Consider the following 12,918-nt stretch of genomic DNA (forward strand, 5'->3'; position numbering starts at 1 on the left):
AAATCGTCCATGAATACTTCTACATATCTTTCAACCATGTCAGTGAAAATAGCCATCATACACCTTTGAAAAGTCGCAGGTGCATTACAAAGACCGAAGGGCATTCTCTTGAACGCATACGTGCCATAAGGACATGTAAATGTAGTTTTCTCTTGGTCTTCTGGGGCTATAGCAATCTGATTATACCCCGAATAACCGTCCAGGAAACAGTAGTATTCCTAGCCAGCTAATCTATCAAGCATTTGGTCAATAAAAGGAAGGGGAAAATGGTCTTTCCGGGTGGCATTGTTCAGTTTTCTGTAATCTATGCAAATTCTCCATCCAGTTACAGTTCTTGTAGGAATTAAGTCATTATTTTCATTAACTACTACGGTTATCCCCCCTTTCTTCGGCACACATTGAACGGGGCTTACCCATTTACTATCAGAGATTGGAAATACAATACCTGCATCAAGCCACTTAATCACTTCTTTCCTTACCACTTCTTTCATGATTGGATTTAGTCGGCGTTGGTGTTCTACACTTGGCTTGTGTCCGTCCTCCATGAGGATTTTGTGCATGCAGAAAGCTGGACTAATGCCTTTAATGTCAGACATTGTCCACCCAATTGCTCGCTTGTGCTCACGTAGCACCCTTAATAGCTTTTCTTCCTGTAATTTAGACAAGTGAGCAGAAATAATAACAGGTAAAGTGTCAGAACTTCCCAAATAAGCATATTGAAGGTGAGGGGGTAGGGGTTTAAGTTCCAAATTTGGAGCTTTTTCAATTGACGGCTTTGGTGGAGGGCCACTTGGCCTATTCAGGGGCTCAAACGGGATTATTCCTTGCATGTAACCACATGATGTATCTAGGATTCCCTTCATCTCCTCAACCTCATCATCCATCTCCAAGCTATCAAACATCATGATTGCTTTTTCTAAACAGTCGCCTAGATATACACTCGTGTTAAGAAGTTTCTCATCCACCTCCACCACAGATATCATAGAGAGCTCCTCATAGTGGCGGGGGAGTTGGATTGCTTTGTAGACATTGAAGACTGCCTCCTCGTTGTCCACTCTCATAATCATTTTCCCTTCTCTCACTTTAATTATTGCATCGCCAGTAGCCAAGAGAGGTCGTCCCAATATGATTGGAACTTGTTCATCAGCCTCGAAGTCTAGAATAATGAAGTCAGCTGGGAAGATGAATTTTCCAATTTGCAGCAGCACATCTTCAATCACTCCTTCGGGGTAGGCTATGGACCTATCAGCTAATTGCAACATCACAGTGGTTGGTCTCGGAGCTCCCAGACCTAATTGCTTAAACAAGGATAACGGCATCAGATTTATGCTTGCACCCAAATCACACAGAGCACGTCCCACGTTAACATTACCGATTTGTACTGGAATGGTGAAGCTGCCAGGGTCCTTAAGCTTTTGGGGAAGCTTGTTTTGGACCCTTGATGTGCACTCCTCAGTAAGTGCAACCGTCTCGAACTCAGTCAATTTTCTCTTATGAGCCACTATGTCTTTTATGTACTTAGCGTACTTTGGAATTTCACGAAGTACATCCACTAATGGAATATTTAATTGAACCTGACTCAACATGGCGAGAAATTTGTTGAACATGCGATCGTCATTCCTTTTCTGCAATCTTTGGGGGAAAGGTGGTGGTGGCCTTGTAACCTCCATTCGCTCTGAACTTGCATCATCTTCCTTTGACTCTTGTGTTGCCTTAGGTGTCAACTCCCCCCAGGTATAGGTTTTTCTTTTATCTTCCTTGGCACTTCCTCTAGTTCCCTCCCGTTTCTAAGTGTAACTGCATTAATTTGAGGGTTCTTCTCTGTATCACTGGGAAGTGAGCCTGTAGGTCTAGTATTTTGGTTTGCTGCTAACTGCCCCATTTGCCTCTCAAGATTTCTGAAATCGGTCCTGAGCTGTTGATTGTCTAGTAACAACTTTTTCAGCAAGTCATTCGTACTTTCTTCCATTTGATGGGGTGGCTTCTGAGGTTGAGTAAAATTCCCTTGCGGCCTATACTGATTCTGTTGACTTCCGCCCCATGAGAAGTTAGGATGATTCCTCCAGTTTGGGTTGTAAGTGTTCCCATATTGCGCATGTTGATTCATAGGACCTCTGTTTTGTTGCCCCACATAATATATAGATTCAGGATTCGTGGGGCACATGTCAATCATATGACTATCTCCGCATAGTTCGCAACAAATAGACATCTGCTGTACATGTTGCATTTGTTTTGTTGTCATTCTATTCATCTGATTTGCCAATTTTGCTATATCGGCTCTCATGGCGGAAAAGTCATCAAGCTCAATCAAACCGGCGGCCTTCTGTTTAATTCCCCTTCGTGAATCCCCCTCTCCTTGCCAATTATGGTCATTAGCAGTGAAATTATTTAGCAAGAGTTGTATTTCACTATACGGTCTTGCCATGCAACTACCCCCACAAGCTGAGTCAAGATTCATCTTTGATGCTTCATCTAACCCATCAACAAAAGTGTGACCCAATACCTCATCAGTTTGACAATGATGCGGGCAGTCTCTGAGTAGTTTCTTGTATCTTTCCCAAGCTTGACGAAGTGTCTCGCCATCCCGTTGTTGGAACCCAAGAATTTGGCTCCTCAACGACTTTGTCTTCTTAGTTGGGAAAAACTTGATTAGGAATTTCCTTGCTAGATCATCCCAAGTGTGGATAGAGTTCGCGGGCTCCTTTTGCAACCATTCTTTAGCTTCCCCCAACAGTGAAAAAGGGAATAGTGTCAGCCTGACATAGTCCTTGGAGACGTTCGGATAATTGTAAGTGTCCGTGATTTCCAAGAAGTTCTGAATATGCCTCTGCGGGTCCTCATGAGATAGACCCACATATTGTCCTGTGGACTGAATCAGCTGTACCATGTACTGTTTGAGTTCAAAATGCCCAGTGATATCAGGCTTCACAATAGCCTGAGTCATATTCGCAAGATTGGGCCTTGCGGCTTCAATTACCGGACGCTCTTCATTGCCTGCCATATCTATTGGCTGTGGTTGGACTGCGATGTCCAAATCTCTTTCTATTCTCGTTCTAGCTTCGTGTTCCCTTCTCACTCTATGTAGTGTTCGTTCGATTTCTGGATCAAGAGGAATGAGGTTGTTTGCACTTCTACTCCTCTGCATTCGAGAGAAAACCTTGCATTGACACAAACCAGGCAAACTGAAAATTAAAACTTGAAAACAAATATCTAATAAAAGCTTAACTTAGTCACGTAGCTAATTTCTAAGTCCCCGGCAACGGCGCCAAAAACTTGTTGCGACCAAACACACTCACGCAAGTATACGCGGTCGTCAAGTAATAAAGTGACTAAAAGTCGGATGTCGAACCCACGAGGACTTATGATTAACTATTAACTAAATTAGACTATCCCAATTATCTAAACAAGAATTAAACCTAAAAATATTTTATTCTAAACTAATTAAATAAGAAAAATATAAATAATAAACTTTGAACAGAGAAAGAGCAGATTTTTATGATATCAATATAATGAAAACGATCTAGGGTTATGGGCTATCTAACAATCCTATTGTATTCTTCAATTGAATTGACCGACTAATTTATCTAGCTTATTGGTTGACAGGGTTAATATTGCTCATAAGAATCTGTCGAGTTCTTACTCGCCTATTCAAGCTAACCTAACGCCTATATGTCTATGGAGTTAGAATCAACAAGAACGCATTTATAATTCCTGTAAATCAACCAAGCAAGGCAATTAGGTATATGTCTATCCTAACTACGAATCCGTTCCCCGATGCCCGAGTTCAAGAACTTGCCCTACTCAATCCTATATGCAATATAGAATTCCCACTTTCGAGTTCAATTCTAGATTCGTAGATAATATTCAATTGGTGATCAAGCAATTAAATAATTAAGTGCAAGATTGAATAAATAAACTAATATGATAAATCAAGAAGTCAAAATCAATATCCGAATAACAATAGTCATGAAAGAACCACAACCCTAGAACGTGAAGTTTAGCTCCCCATAGACATGGTAGCCAAACAAATCATATAAAGAAACATAAAAATTACTAAGTTTGGTGGGAGAAAGAAGAAACTTGATGAATAACAGCCTCCACAGCTTTTTCGTGGCTTTTTCCCTCTTCCCAATATGTTAGATAACCTAAAGGAGGCGTTTTTGGCTTATATATTGCGTACAAAAGTCGTGGGCCAAAGCTCTCCTATTCCTAGTCCAAATCGGATTCAGGGATTGATGCTAAGGTGGATGCGACGCATCCACCTTGTCCTCCATTTCAATTTTTCTTCTGCGAAGGTGGATGCGACGCATCCACCTTGTCCTCTATTTCTCAGCTTGCATGCGATGGTGGACGCGACGCATCCAGCTTCACTTCTACTTCCCAGTTTCGCACGCGATGGCGGACGCTATGGCCCAACTTCACTGCTAAGGTTGCATGCAGGATGATGTTTTCCTAGGTTGGATGCGACGCATCCAACCCTTCTTCCTCTGGCTAAACCACCTTTTCTTCATATTTTGCACTCCGAACACCTTAAATCGTCACACATAACTTAATTAGTCATCAAACCAATAATTACACCATGTTGGGTGTTTTAAAGATTGAATAACATCAAAAAGTGGTTAAAACATGGGCAAAGTAACATCAACACATATCGAAATATGCCAAACAAATTTCAAATACCCTTACTTTTATTTTTTAATTCCAACTTACTTTTACTTTTCATTTTTTAAATTTTCACATTCTTTTGCTTTTATGTTTTTAATTTTTCACTTTCTTTTACTTTTTATTAAACAATTTTTACCTACTTTTACTTCTACTTTTTAATTCTATATTTCTACTTTTTCTATTTTTTTTATTTCCATCCGAAATTTTAAAAAAAATTAATTTTTTTTCGGTTTTTAATTTATTTTAAAATAAAGCTAAAAATAAAAATAAAAATAAAAATAATACTAATAGTAATAATTGACCTTTTAAATTATTATTAATTTTTACCCCATATATATATATATATATATATATATATATATATATATATATATATATATATATATATATATATATTAAATTTCTGAAAATATTTACATAGTAGAAGGTGATAAAAATTCAAATATAATAAAATATTAGGTGCTCACAATGGGTAATTGAAAGAAAGTAGTTTGGAATCACTTACCAACAAATTAGGGAAGAAAATGTCTCTTGAGAATCGCCTCTAAGTTTTCTAGTTTTGAAATTTTTGAAAGAATGGCAAATTCCCGTGTTTGATTATGTTTTAAGTCACAGGTGTCAAGCCTTCTTCGCATTCGCGAAGGCCTGACACGTTCGCGAATGGCAGCAGCCCAAAAGGCCTACGCCTTCGCGAAGGCTACTCCCCCCGGCCTTCGCGTTCGCGAGCCAGTGCTCGCGTTCGCGTAGAAAAATGGTTGTCCCCTCCCCCAGGTCCCTAACGTTACGCTTTCGCGAGATGCCAGTCGCATTCGCGAGATGCCGGTCGCGTTCGCGAAGGGTAAAACCCCTACTGCTCCGCGTTCGCGAAGAATAAAATCCACACAACTCTAGTTCACTCTTCGCGTTCGCGAGAGTACCTTCGCGAACGTGAAGAAGGAAACCAGAAAATACTGAAGCTGAAGAAAAATCAGATTTTTTTCTAAGTTCAATTCACCCCGTAGCCTATCCGAAACTCACCCGAGCCCTCGGGGCTCCAAACCAAACATGCACATAAGTCCTAAACCATCATACGAACTTGCTCGCACGATCAAATTGCCAAAATAACACCTAGAACTACGAATTTAGCACCAAATCGAATGAAATTTTCAAGAAAGCTTTTAAACCTCTATTTTCACAATCGGAAGTCCGAATCACGTCAAACAAATTCCGTTTCTCACCAAATTTCACAGATAAGTCTTAAATATTATAATGAACCTGTACCGGGCTCCATAACCAAAATACTGGCCTGATACCAACAAGATCATACATTAACCAAATTCTTAAAACCATTAGATTTTCAGTCTTTAAATTTTCAACAAAAATACATATCTCGAGATAGGGACCTCGAAATTCGATTCCGGGTTATGCCCAGGTCCCATATTTCGATACGGACCCACCGGGACTGTCAAAACACGAGTTCGGATCCGTTTACTCAAAACGTTGACCAAAGTCAACTCAAATGATTTTCAAAGCAAAATTTCATAATTTTCACAGTTTTAACATAAAAGCTTTCCGTACCATGCACACAACTCGAGTAGGGTAAAAGTGAGATTTTTAAGGCTTCGGATCACAGAATTAGGTTTTAAAATATAAGATGACATATCGGGTCATCACATTCTCCACCTCTAAAATAACCGTTCGTCCTGGAACGGACATAGAATAGTACCTGGGCTGGTGAAAAAATGCGGATATCTACTCCGCATATCTGACTCGGACTCCCAAGTAGCTGCCTCAACGGGCTGACCTCTCCATTGCACTCGAACTGAAGGATAACTCTTAGACTTCAGCTGTCGAACCTGCCGGGCTAGAATAGCCACCGGCTCCTCCTTGTAAGTCAAATCCTTGTTCAACTGGACAGAGCTGAAATCTAAACATATGGGACGGATCGCCGTGATACTTCCGGAGCATGGACATATGGAATACCGGATGAACAACTGCTAAACTAGGTGGCAATGCGAGTCTGTAAGCCATCTCGCCCACTCTCTCCAGAATCTCAAAGGGCCCGATATATCTAGGGATCAACTTGCCCTTCTTTCCGAATCTCATTACACCCTTCATGGGTGATACCCGAAGCAACACTCTCTCTCCGAACATGAATGCAACATCACGAACTCTACGGTCGGCATAACTCTTCTGCCTGGACTGAGCTGTACGAAGTCGATCCTGAATAATCTTGACCTTATCCAAGGCATCCTGTACTAGATCTGTACTCAAAAACCGAGCCTCCCCCGGCTCAAACCATCCGACCGACGATCGACACCGTCTACCATATAGTGCCTCATAGGAAGCCATCTGAATGCTCGACTGGTAGCTGTTATTGTAGGCGAACTCTGCAAGAGGCAAGAACTGATCCCACAATCCTCCGAAATCTATAACACATGCGCGGAGCATATCCTCCAAGATCTGAATAGTACGCTCGGACTGTCCGTTCGTCTGAGGATGAAACATTGTGCTCAACTCAACATGCGTGCCTAACTCACGCTATACTGCTCTCTAGAAGTGCGAGGTGAACTGCGTACCTCAATCAGAAATGATAGACACGGGCACACCGTGAAGACGGACGATCTCGCGGATGTAAATCTCTACCAACCGCTCCGAAGAATAGGTAACTGCCACAAGAATGAAATGCGTTGACTTAGTCAGCCTATCCACAATGACCCAAACTGCATTGAACTTCCTCTGAGTCCGTGGTAGACCAACAACGAAATTCATAGTGATACGCTCCCACTTCCACTCAGGAATCTCTATCCTCTGAAGCAAACCACCAGGTCTCTGATGCTCATACTTTACTTGCTGACAATTTAGACACCAAGCTACATAAGCAACTATATCCTTCTTCATCCTCCTCTACCAATAATGCTGTCGCAAGTCCTGATACATCTTGGCGGCGCCCGGATGAATAGATTACCGGGAACTGTAGGCCTCCTCTAGCATCAACTCACGAAGTTACATTAGGCACACAAACACGACCCTGCATCCTCAAAACTCCTTCATCTCCGACCGTAACCTGCTTGGCATCACCGTGCCGCACCATGTCCCTAAGGAAAAGCAAATGAGGGTCATCGTACCGCCGATCTCTGATACGCTCAAACAAAGAAGACCGAGCAATTGTACAAGCTAGAACACGTCTAGGCTCTGAAATATCGAACCTCACAAACTGGTTGGCAAAAGTCCGAACATCTAAGCCAAATAGCCTCTTACCGACTGGAATGAACGCAAGGCTGCCCATACTCACTGCCTTTCTACTCAATGTGTCGGCCACCACATTGGCCTTTCCGGGGTGGTACAAAATAGTGATATCATAGTCTTTCAACAGCTCCAACAACCTCCTCTGCCTCAAATTGAGATCCTTTTGCTTGAACAAATACTGAAGGCTCCGATGATCCGTGAAAACCTCACACGACACACCATTAAGATAGTGCCTCCAAATCTTTAGTGCATGAACAATGGCTGCCAACTCTAAGTCATGGACAACGTAATTCTTTTCATGAACCTTCAATTGTCGCGACGCATATGCGATCACCCAGCCCTCCTACATTAATACCGCACCAAGCCCTACACGGGATGCATCATAATATACTGTATAAGATCCTAAACCTGTGGGAAATACGAACACCGGCGATGTAGTCAAAGCAGTATTAAGCTTCTGAAAGCTCGCCTCACACTCGTCCGACCATATGAACGGGGCACCCTTCTGGGTCAACTTGGTCAACGGGGCTACTATAGATGAAAACCCCTCCATAAATCGATAGTAATAGCCTGCCAATCCCAAGAAACTATGGATCTCTGTGGCTAAAGTAGGCCTAGGCCAATTCTGAACGGCCTCAATCTTCTTAGGATCCACCTGAATACCCTCTACAGATACAACGTGCCCCAAGAAAGAGACTGAGTCCAACCAAAACTCGCATTTTGAAAACTTAGCATACAACTGGCTGTCTCTTAGCGTCTGAAGTACGATCCAAAGATGCTGCTCATGCTCCTCTCGGTTGCGGGAGTAGATCAAGATATCATCAATAAACACAATCACAAAAGAATCCAGATAAGGCTTGAACACCCGGTTCATCAAATCCATAAATGCTGCTGGGGCATTTGTCAAGCCAAATGACATCACCAGGAACTCATAATGCCCATAACGAGTCCGAAAAGCTATCTTAGGGACATCAGATGCCCTAATCCTCAACTGATGATAGCCAAATCGCAAATCAATCTTCGAAAACACTTGGTACCCTGAAATTGATCAAATAAATCATCAACCCTCGGCAATGGATATTTGTTCTTGATGGTGACCTTGTTCAACTGCCGGTAATCAATGCACACCCTCATCGACCCATCTTAATTCTTCACAAATAGCACAGGCGCACCCCAGGGCGAGACACTGGGCCTAATAAAGCCCTTATCAAGCAAGTCTTGCAACTGCTCTTTCAACTCTTTCAACTCTAGCGGGGCCATATGATATGGCAAAATAGAAATGGGTTGAGTGCCCGAAACCAAATCAATACAGAAGTCAATATCCCTATCGGGTGGAATCCCCGGCAGGTCTACAGAAAACACCTCTGGAAACTCACAAACGACGGGTACTGAATCCATGGCAGGAACCTTCGTACTAGAATTGCGGAAATAAGCCAAATAAGCTAGACAACCCTTCTCGACCATACGCCGAGCCTTCATATAAGAAATAATCCTGATGGTAGAATGACCAAGAGTCCCTCTCCACTCTAATCGAGGCAACCCCGACAAGGCTAAGGTCACTGTCTTAGCGTGATAGTCCAATATAGCATGATAAGGTGACAACCAATCCATCCCCAAAATAACATCAAAATCAACCATATCGAGAAATATGAGATCTACACAAGTCACAAGGCTCCCAATGGTAATCATACACGAACGATAAACGCGATCTATAACAATAGTATCTCCCACAGGGGTGGACACATACACGGGAGCACTCAAAGAATCACAAGGCAAAACCAAATATGAGGCAACATAGGATGACACATACGAATAAGTAGAACCCGGATCAAATAGAACTGAAGCATCTCTACTGCAAACTGAAACAGTACTTGTGATAACAATGTCAGATGACTCAGCCTCAGGCCTGGTTGGAAAAGCATAACACCGGGGCTAGGCCCACCACCATGAACTACGTCTCTGGGATGGCCTCTAGCTTACTGGTCTCCACCTCTAATGGCCTGACCTCCACCTCTAACAGTCTGGCCCCTACCTCTAGCTGCCTGACCCCTTCCTCTGGCTAGCTGAGCAAGTGGTGCAGCAACTGGTGCTGGAACCATGGCATCAGAACCCTGATGCTGTGAGCTGCCTGATGTCTGAGGGCAAAATCTAGCAATGTGTCTCGAATCACCACAAGTATAGCAAGACCTCAGCTGCTGTGACTGCTGGCCGTGAAACTGACCCTGTCGACCTGAGTAACTACCCTGAAAACTCTGGAGCGGAGGTGCACTAATAGGGGCTGGTGGTGCACTGTAGGCTAGCTAGTCGGAATAATGCATCTGAGGGCCACGACCATCGGAGGCACCGTGGGATGCCTGGAGTGCTGAATGAAACGGCCTAGATGGCCTCTGCAATAAGTACCTCGGCCTCCAGAGGAGGCTCCACTGAATCCACCGGAGTGATGAGGCCTCTTATCAGACCCCTGACCACTCCCCTAAGCTAAAACCATCTCGACTCGCCTGGCAACATTGGCAGCTGCTTGAAAAATAATCTCACTCCCAGTCTCCTTAGCCATCTGCAATCTGATAGGCTGAGCAAGTACATCAATAAACCTTCTCACCCTCTCTCTCTCTCGGTAGGAAGCAGAAGAAAATCATGACGGGCCAACTCCACAAAACGGGTCTCATACTGAGTAACAGTCATACTCCCTTGTAGGAGACGCTCGAACTGACGACGGTGCTCCTCTCTCAGTGTGATATGGAGAAACTTCTCTAGAAAGAGCTGGGAGAAATGGTCCCAAGTAAGAGCAGACGACCCCGCTGGTCTGGTCAACAAATAATCTCTCCACCATTTCTTGGCGGAACCAGTCATCTGAAATGTAGCAAAATCGACCCCATTGGTCTCCCCTATACCCATGTTCCGTAGCACCTCATGACAGCTGTCAACATACTCCTGAGGATCCTCTGAAGGAGCACCTCTGAAGTGAACCGGGAAGAGCTTGGTAAACCTGTCCAATCTCCATAAAGCCTCAGAAGACATAACTGACCCATCACTGGTCTGTGCCGCAACAACCGGCTGAATTACTCTGATTGGATGAGCGGATGGAGTATGATACTGGGGAGCCATCTGCTCCGGAGTGTGAGTAGCAGGAGTCTGGGCTCCTCCTCCAGCCTGAGAGACGACTGGTGCCATGGGAAATGCGCCAGTCTGGGCCACACTTTCCATAAGGCCCACCAAACTGACCAAAGCGTCTTGAAGCACTGGGGTGGCAATGAACCCCTCCAGAATCTGAGCTGGTCCGACAGGCACAGCCTGGGCTGGAACCTCCTCATCAAACTCTACCTGAGGCTCCACCGTTGGTGCCGCTGCTCGGGCTCTGGGCTGAGCCCTACCCCTGCCTCGGCCTCTGGCACGGCCTTGGCCTCGACCTCTGCCCCTCGTAGGAGCTGCCACTGGAGGCTCTGGCTGCTGCTCGGCTGAAGATGCGGTATGTGTTCTCGCCATCTACGAGAGAATAAGAGTAGAAGAGTTCAATTAGCATTGTGAGAACAAAATCGCTTGACAGAGAAGAATAGAAGTGAAATTTGTTCCTAAACTTCATATCCTCTAGGAGATAAGTACAGACGTCTCCGTACCGATTTCCCAGACTCTACTAAGCTCGCTCGTGAATTGTGAGACCTAGGCAACCTAGTGCTCTGATACCAACTTGTCACAACCCGGAATTTCTACCGTCGGGACCGTGATGAGGCCTAACATTTCACCTACTAGGCAAGCTAACATTAGATAATCATTAAACCAATCCTTTTTCCATTTAGTAAATAACAACAACTTAGCTAAGATGAAATATAGTGAGTGTGGAATAATATAAAAACTACATTAATTACTACCACCCGGATTTGGAGTAACAACTCACGAGCTACTATGATTTACTACAAACAGAGTCTGAAAAAGAAAAATACACTGTTTTGGAGTAAGGAAACAGTAAATGATAAAACTAGGAAGAGACTTTAGGGTCTGCGGACGCCAGTAAATCTATCTTGGGTCTCCTGACAGTAAATCCAAGCTGCTAAGCCTCACGATCAGCTAGGACCGGTACCAAAATCTGCACAAGAAGTGCAGAGTGCAGTATCAATACAACCGACCCCATGTACTGGTAAGTGTCGAGCCTAACCTCGACGAAGTAGTGACGAGGCTATGACAAGACACCCACATAATAAACTTGTGCAGATAACAGTATATGTACAAGAAAACAACAGTAACAACTAAACATATACTATTGGGAGGGGGAACATGTTAAAGGGGCACATGATATAGAAGATGCAACGAAAATGATAACCAGAATAGTCAACATGCTTTTAACCAATGAAAAACAACTAAACACAATGAAGAAAATTTCACGGCATCACCCTTCGTGCTTTTACTCTCAGCCTCACAATATAAATCAATAGATACTACACAACATCACCGTTCGTGCATTAACTCTCATAACATGGCACAACATCACCCTTCGTGTATTTACACTCATAATATGGCACGACATCACCCTTCGTGCATTAACACTCACAATATGGCACGACATCACCCTTCGTGTATTAACACTCATAATATGGCACGACATCACCCTTCATGCATTAATACTCTCCCTTACCATAATGCAATTAACAAATAATAACATGGAGATAGAATAACAAGTACAAGCCTTACTTCGACATTTGGTTCCACAATACAAACCTCAGCTTCGAAATCAATACTCAATTATCACCAGAAAATCCGTAAACATGATAAAAATGATCAATTTAACAAATACTAGTCTAAACATGGATAACATAAACACAGGAAGCTATAATTGCAAGAAACCAAGCCCCTACCTGCATGCTTTAACCCGACTATACGTTGTTCCCCAGCATCTAAACATGTAGCAAATAGATAAAACAAGTCCTACTCCCTTAAGTCAGGGTTAGACACAACACTTACCTCGCTCCAAAGTCCACTCAATGCTCAATTACCTCTTTTCCTCTAGAATTCACCTCCGAACCATTCGTATCT

The 12,918-nt window shown here is 43.3% G+C and overlaps 1 pseudogene; it reads right to left on the reverse strand.

The window, feature by feature from the left end:
- Positions 1 to 5,888: 5,888 nt before the first annotated feature.
- The window catches only part of LOC138906769 (uncharacterized), a 46,876-nt pseudogene continuing 39,846 nt past the window's right edge, over positions 5,889 to 12,918 (reverse strand).

This window comes from Nicotiana tomentosiformis, chromosome 1 (assembly GCF_000390325.3).
Source record: "Nicotiana tomentosiformis chromosome 1, ASM39032v3, whole genome shotgun sequence".
NCBI classification, from domain to species: domain Eukaryota; kingdom Viridiplantae; phylum Streptophyta; class Magnoliopsida; order Solanales; family Solanaceae; genus Nicotiana; species Nicotiana tomentosiformis.